This window comes from Etheostoma spectabile, chromosome 21, assembly GCF_008692095.1.
Source record: "Etheostoma spectabile isolate EspeVRDwgs_2016 chromosome 21, UIUC_Espe_1.0, whole genome shotgun sequence".
Classification (NCBI taxonomy): domain Eukaryota; kingdom Metazoa; phylum Chordata; class Actinopteri; order Perciformes; family Percidae; genus Etheostoma; species Etheostoma spectabile.
Window position 1 is genome coordinate 3,574,588 of NC_045753.1, and position 7,140 is coordinate 3,581,727.

Sequence of the window (7,140 nt, forward strand, 5' to 3'; positions counted from 1 at the left end):
AGCGGAGTGTTTTTTTTAAAGACACACTCATTTAAGTTTCATCGGGCTGCTCCCGAGGGCCCGGGGAAGTGCGTGGTCTCCGTGGCGTCAGCTCTGGCCATGGCTGACGACCAAAACTAAGATTGGAGCCTCTCCTTCTGCACTTCCCTTGTTCACATTAGTGTAGAGCAGGGGTCTTCAACGTTTTCCAGGCCAAGGACCCCCAAACTGATGGCGAGATGGAGCGGGGACCCCCTAATTATATATATTGTATAAAATGGTGTTATATCAAACTGGTCCTATAGTGCCATGTGTGCATTGATGACTGAAAGACATCTTCTGCCTCCATTTATCTGTTTACTACAGTGTGTTGAATTCAAGTTAATGTGTATTTAAAGACATTTCAATTAGTGGAAAAAAATTGCGGGGGGGGGGGGGGGGGGGGGAATATAAAAAAAAGTCTAATCAACCAAAACTTTCGCGACCCCCATGCAGTACCTCCGCGGACCCCCTAGGGGTCGCGGACCCCCTGTCGAAGACCCCTGGTGTAGAGCAATGTTTCCCGAACTTAGGGTCGGGACCCAAAATGGGTCGCAGAACCATTTTATTGGGATAAATGCATATCAATCTTATGTGAATGAGCGTTCTTTTTTGCTACACTGGTCTGTTCAGCTCAGATGCTGTGGGGCTTTTTCTCTCTCTCTCTCTCTCTCTCTCTCTCTCTCTCTCTCTCTCTCTCACTCTTATCCTAGGAGGGGATAAGAACATGAGTTGAGAACGGGGTGAGACACAGAAAGGAGAATAGAGACCTTTTCTGTTTTTGTTTACTTTTATAATGGACTAAATATACTTCACATACATTTAAATTCATGGTTTGTTCCGTCTTTTGTCCACTGTTTAAAAATGTAGATGTTACAATGATTCATGGTGTATTTTTGTAAATTTGGGTCCAAATTTGGGAGACACCAAATTTCTCTTTTGGGTCTTGAGCTATAACACTGGCCTGACACGTGTGCAATTCTCAACTACTACAATTATTATTATTATAATTATAATTATTATTTTACTTTTCACCATTGCAATTCCTTAATTATGTTAAGTATGTAAATAATGTATAATAACATTCCTTTATGTAAATACCGTACATATCCAATTCCTTATATTTGTTAATTTCTTTGTTTGTATTTCTACTCTATTTATGATATTTGTGCAACTGCAACACAGAGTTTACCTTCGGGGATCAATAAAGTATTTCTGATTCTGATTCTGAGCTAGTTTGGTTGGTAGTTTGGTTACACACTCAGTTACCAGTTTATCATGTATACAAATTACTGCAATCTAATACAGTCCTACTACAAATCCTCCATGGTGGTTATATTGTAGTTGATTCAACTCTTTTATCATTTTGAAGAATGTCGTTTTGGTCAATTAATCAATCAATGAGGGTAGGCTAAAATAAAAGATTCCTACATATGCACATATCCACACATACATACTTCAGGGCTCCTTCATGTAACAGGAAGGATTACAGGAAAATTTCCCACAGTGCTAAAACTATAATCTGTTGCATTACCTTCAAATAAAATCTTGTGATGTGTATGACCAAATCGAGGATTAGCTTTAGAAATACTTTAAATACTTTGAATCTGCTGTGGCTTTTGTTCCTGATTACAGTTTACATAAGGTAAACAGCCACAGTGTCTGTTCTATGTGTGTGTGTGTGTGTGTGTGTGTGTGTGTATGTGTGTGTGTGTGTGTGTGTGTGTGTGTGAGAGAGAGAGGCTTAACAGATAGTTTTCTGTGTTTAGGCTGTTATTTGTGTCAATATGTTTCAGCAATAATTCCGAACAAGTGTTGGTGTGTTGGTGTACTGGCCTCTGTGTGTGTGTGTGTGTGTGTGTGTGTGTGTGTGCGTGTGTGTGTGTGTGTGTGTGTGCGCATGCTGAGTGTGTGAGAGAGGGACTGAAAGGGAGAAATGGGAGAGTGAACACGATGTACCCAGGCACAGTTTTCCTGGGCTGCATCCAAGTGTTGGAGTAGGCTTGCAGCTATGTACTTTGTGGACACGTCCCCCCCTATTCTCTGTCCTCACCAAAACTTGATCTACCCTTGTGACCTCACTTTACCCCCACCCCCCAACTCCTACTGCCACTGATACTCCTCCAGTGCCCTCAACTTCCTGTCTTGTCCTGCTGTCTGCTCACGTCTCCTCCAGCCCCTGTACTCTAGACCTGACCTGAGTCCTTTCATGGTTTTCTGCAGTCCCTTAATGGTTTCTGGGCAACACTGCCCCACCTCTGCTCCACCCTTACAGGCTCCTTTCTCTCATTCTCTCTCTCCACATCTTTTGTCCCTCCCTATTATACCTTTCACTTGTCCTCTGGAAATAGAGGTGTCATGTGAGGTGAACACTGTCTCCCGTGTCAAGCCTGCAGGCTAGTACCAGGGGCATAAAGACAAAACAGAACCCCTATATTACACACACACACACACACACTTTAACACATGCGCTAAGAATTGAAAATAGTAATCCTTGAGATCAGTTTTGTTTTGATTTTGTCAACATGTCCGTCACTAAGCAGTCATTACGGTGGTGTTTTGGCTCTGTGGCCCAGAGGTTCTAGCTAACGTCGGGCGCTGCCAAGATGGCAACGGCCTCGGCCACCCGGGGCTGCCCACCTTGAGCTTCATTTTTAGAAACCAATGGGTGATGTCACAGAGACAATGTCCATATCTGAGGTGGCGGTAGCTCAGTCCGCAGGGAGTTGGGTTGGAAACCAAAGTATGGTAGTGGACTCGTAGATGAAGAGGATGAGGATTAGGGGCCACTGGTGAAAAATGTATGTGAGTTCTGACTTTATTCTCAGAATTCAGACTTTAATCTAAGAAATCTGAGAGTAAAGTCAGAATTCTGAGATTAAATCAGAATTCTGACTTCATATTCTGCCTTTAATCTCAGAATTCTGAGAATAAAGTCAGAATTCTGAAATTAAAGTCAGAATTCTGAAATTAAAGTCAGAACTCTGAGAATAAAGTCAGAATTTTTACTTTATTCTCAGAATTATGACTTTATTCTCAGAATTATGACTTTAATGTGAGAATAAAGTCAGAATTCTGACTTTATATTCTGCCTTTAATCTCAGAATTCTGAGAATAAAGTCAGAATTCTGAAATTAAAGTCAGAACTCTGAGAATAAAGTCAGAATTCTTACTTTATATTCTGACTTTAATCTCAGAATTCTGACTTTATTCTCAGAATTCTGACTTTAATCTCAGAATTCTGACTTTATTCTCAGAATTCTGACTTTATTCTCAGAATTCTGACTTTAATTTCAGAATTCTGACTTTATTCTCAGAATTCTGAGATTAAAGTCGGAATTCTAAAAATAAAGTCAGAACTCACTTCAATTTTTCACAAGTGACCCTAATCCTCTTCCGTAAATTCTCCTGGCCTCGGAAGTGGTAGTTGGAACGGGGCCATTGCCCCCCCCCCCCCACACACACACACACACACTTTACACCCCTGGCCTGATTTGGCATAGCGCCTGGTTTTATACCCCCTCATGCTGTAACATTATTATGTATTTTGTTTTATTGTTACTAATGCTGCAACCCGTTGGCAGCATTTAAACGTTCTACCTGCTCAACAACCACTTTGTATACATGGTTGTGTACTTTAATCCACATTTTATACAGTCAAATCACATGTTTTACACACAAAATGTAATTCCATTTAATATGATCGCATGTACTGTATGTACAATCTTAATCTGCAATGTATCTAACAGTGGTAAAATAAATACTCTACTTTAGTGGTGTCTAAAACTAGAACATTTAAAAAGGGTAATGTAGAAAAAGAACAATATTTTTCTCTGAAATGTAGTGTAATATAGTAGAAATATAAAGCAGCAGTAAATGGAAATACTTTGTTATGTTAAGTACAAGTGCCTAAGAAGTCTGCAGCATAAGTACAGTAGCATACTTGGGTAAACCACCGCTGACAACCAATAAAACCAATAATTTTAGCAATTAAGAATCTGTCTTGATTCAACCTTTCTCTTTGTGCAATTACATCATCTTCCATCAGAAGTTATGTCACACAGATTTAGATTGAAGTGGATCAACTCTGCTGTGCCAAAAATAGATGTTTGTTTGAGTGTAGTGGAGTGTACCCTCCATACAACTCTCTCTCTCTCTCTCTCCTCTCTCTCTCTCTCTCTCTCTCTCTCCTCTGAGGGATTGCATAAGGAAGGAGAAGGGATGGATTCAGGTCATGGTGGCTATGGGAGCCAGTGTGAGTGATTAGACCAGACACACTCAGGCAACTCAAGCTCGCTTCCTGTCTAGAGAGGAGGGATGGAGGGAAGGGAAGGAGAGACGGACAGGGACTCGCCTTTCAGCCTGTCAACCCATTCCACTTGACTGCTGTTCTATTCTTGACCAGATCTGTGTGCTGTTCCAAAAATAAAACACTATCAAGGAATGGGAGAGCACTTATGGGAGAGCAGCTCCCCCTCCTCCCCAAAACACACAAATGCACACTCAATTCAATTCAATTTTCAATTCAATTTTATTTATAGTATCAATTCATAACAAGAGTTATCTCAAGACACTTTACAGATAGAGTAGGTCTAGACCACACTCCAGAATTTACAAGGACCCAACAGTTCTAGTATATTCCTACTTTCCGACTCACTGCTCACATTTACAACAAGCAAACAATGTATTGTGTTATTTTTGTCTTTTACAACACCCTTGTCAGGTGGTAAGATGGAAGTCTCAAAGAATTGCGACTTGGAATTTGGAGTCCAGTTCTCGGTGCTTTTGGCCATTCTCGATCTCTCAGCTTTTCTTTTCGGTGTGAATGTGCACACGGCCCTGCAGTCTCATGCCCAAATATGGGAACTGGCGAGGCATTTATCTATGCTAATTAGGATTAAGTTAACAAAGACAGTGGGATTCATCATTTTACGAACACAGGTATGGACAATTCTTTGGTTTAAGAGCATCTTCATGAATCTGACGTACACTTTTCTTAGGATCTTTCTTAAAAACAAATTTGGGAAAAAACTTACAGTGGTGCTCATTAGTTTACATACCCATGCTAAAGTTGACTAAATAGAGGAATAAAAAAACATCTTTTGGAAATTGATCTTAATGCCTTAATTAAAAAAAAAGGAAAAATCCAACCTTTTAAGGACACCAATTTTCTTTATGAATGAATAATGTATTGTAAATAAATAAACGTTCTTCCTTAAAATACAGGGGGCATAAGTATACACCCCCCTATGTTAAAATACAGGGGCATAAGTATACACCCCCCTATGTTAAAATACAGGGGCATAAGTATACACCCCCCTATGTTAAAATACAGGGGGCATAAGTATACACCCCCCTATGTTAAAATACAGGGGCATAAGTATACACCCCCTATGTTCAATTCCCATAGAGGCAGGCCCATTTTTATTATTAAAGTTGGTTTTATTTCAGTTAGCCTAATAGCTTGTTTGATTTGCATTGAGAGATGATTTTAATGGAAAGTAAGCCATGCCAATCTCTATGTATGGGGAGGGTATTTGATGATGGGGGGGGGGGGTATTTTAATTCCAAAGGCCAAGGGAACTTTATCAGGATGCATAGTATCCTGATCCATGAAATAACTGGCCTTTAATAATAATAATCTGCCTACCTCTATGGGAATTTAACATAGGGGGGTGTATACTTATGCCCCCTGTATTTTAACATAGGGGGGTGTATACTTATGAATAATGTCTTGTAAATAAATAAATGTTCTCCCTTAAAATACAGGGGGGTATTTTAAGGGAGAACATTTATTTATTTACAATACATTATTCATTCACAAAGAAAATTGGTGTCCTTAAAGGTTGGATTTTTCCTTTTTTTTAATTAAGGCATTAAGATCAATTTCCAAAAGATGTTTTTTTATTCCTTTTTTTAGTCAACTTAAGCATGGGCGTGTAAACTTATGAGCACCACTGTAGGTGAATTTGGTGAAGGAGTCCCATTGTCTTTTTCTTAGCCGTTTGCCATTAGATGCCGTGCAGGGTAGCACGAGCACTGTCTAAATGTTTAGGAAGGAAGTGTACTTCCTTGGAAAAAAAGCGAACGGCACCGATGAAATATTCAGGAGCAGTCAATCAAGGCCAGTGAACTGCTTCGGAAAGTGTCACTCTGTCATCTCGTCAACACATGACATGAAGATAAATGAAGGGGAGGATGCTCCATCTCCCCTTATTTTCCAGCCAGTCACTGTTTCGCTCCGGGCAGTGAAACCTGCTGAGTGTGCGTGTGTGTGTGTGTGTCTGTGTGTGGTTATATGTTTTCCCAGCCATTTTTATTACATAAGGACAGCAGCAGCAGTGGAACAGACGTGACCGCGGGCTCAATAACTGGTTTAAAATGGTAAGTTTTAAAAAGTCTAGAAGCTAGATGGGGGAACAGAAGCCTGCAGTCCATTTGATAGCTCCATTTAGTGTCTTCATTACATGGTCAATTATCTAGGCCTTACATAACAGTACTTTCCCACCAGAGAACAGTAAAACTCGAGCAGCACTGCTTTTCCTCAACGTGTTCCTGCATTGCGGGGTAATAAGTAATAAGGCAACAGACCACTGGGCTCGGAAGTAGTCTAAATGCTGCATGAGTTCATAAGAAAATGCATCACCAGATAGGATGTGAAGTGAAAGGATGTTGCAAGCACAGAGTCTACCACTCTGCTTCAGTGTGAATGTGAGATGCATTACGTGAGATTGTGCTGCCCTCTAGTGGAGTCAAAGGTCAACTGCATCAGTTAGTCACATGATTCCAGGGAGCTGGGACCTATATATAGATATCTACGGAAGAGGATTAGGGCCACTGGTGAAAAATGAATGTGAGTTCTGACTTTATATTTATTAAAGTCCGAATACTGACTTTATTCTCAGAATTCTGAGACTTTTTTCTCAAAATTCTGACTTTATTCTCAAAATTCTGACTTTATTCTCAGAATTCTGACTTTTTTCTCAGAATTCTGAGATTAAAGTCAGAACTCACATACATTTTTCTCCAGTGGCCCTAATCCTCTTCCGTAGGAAGTGACCCTATGTACTTTTATATACTTGATTTATTACCTCAATAAACATTTTGATGATGAGTTTATGG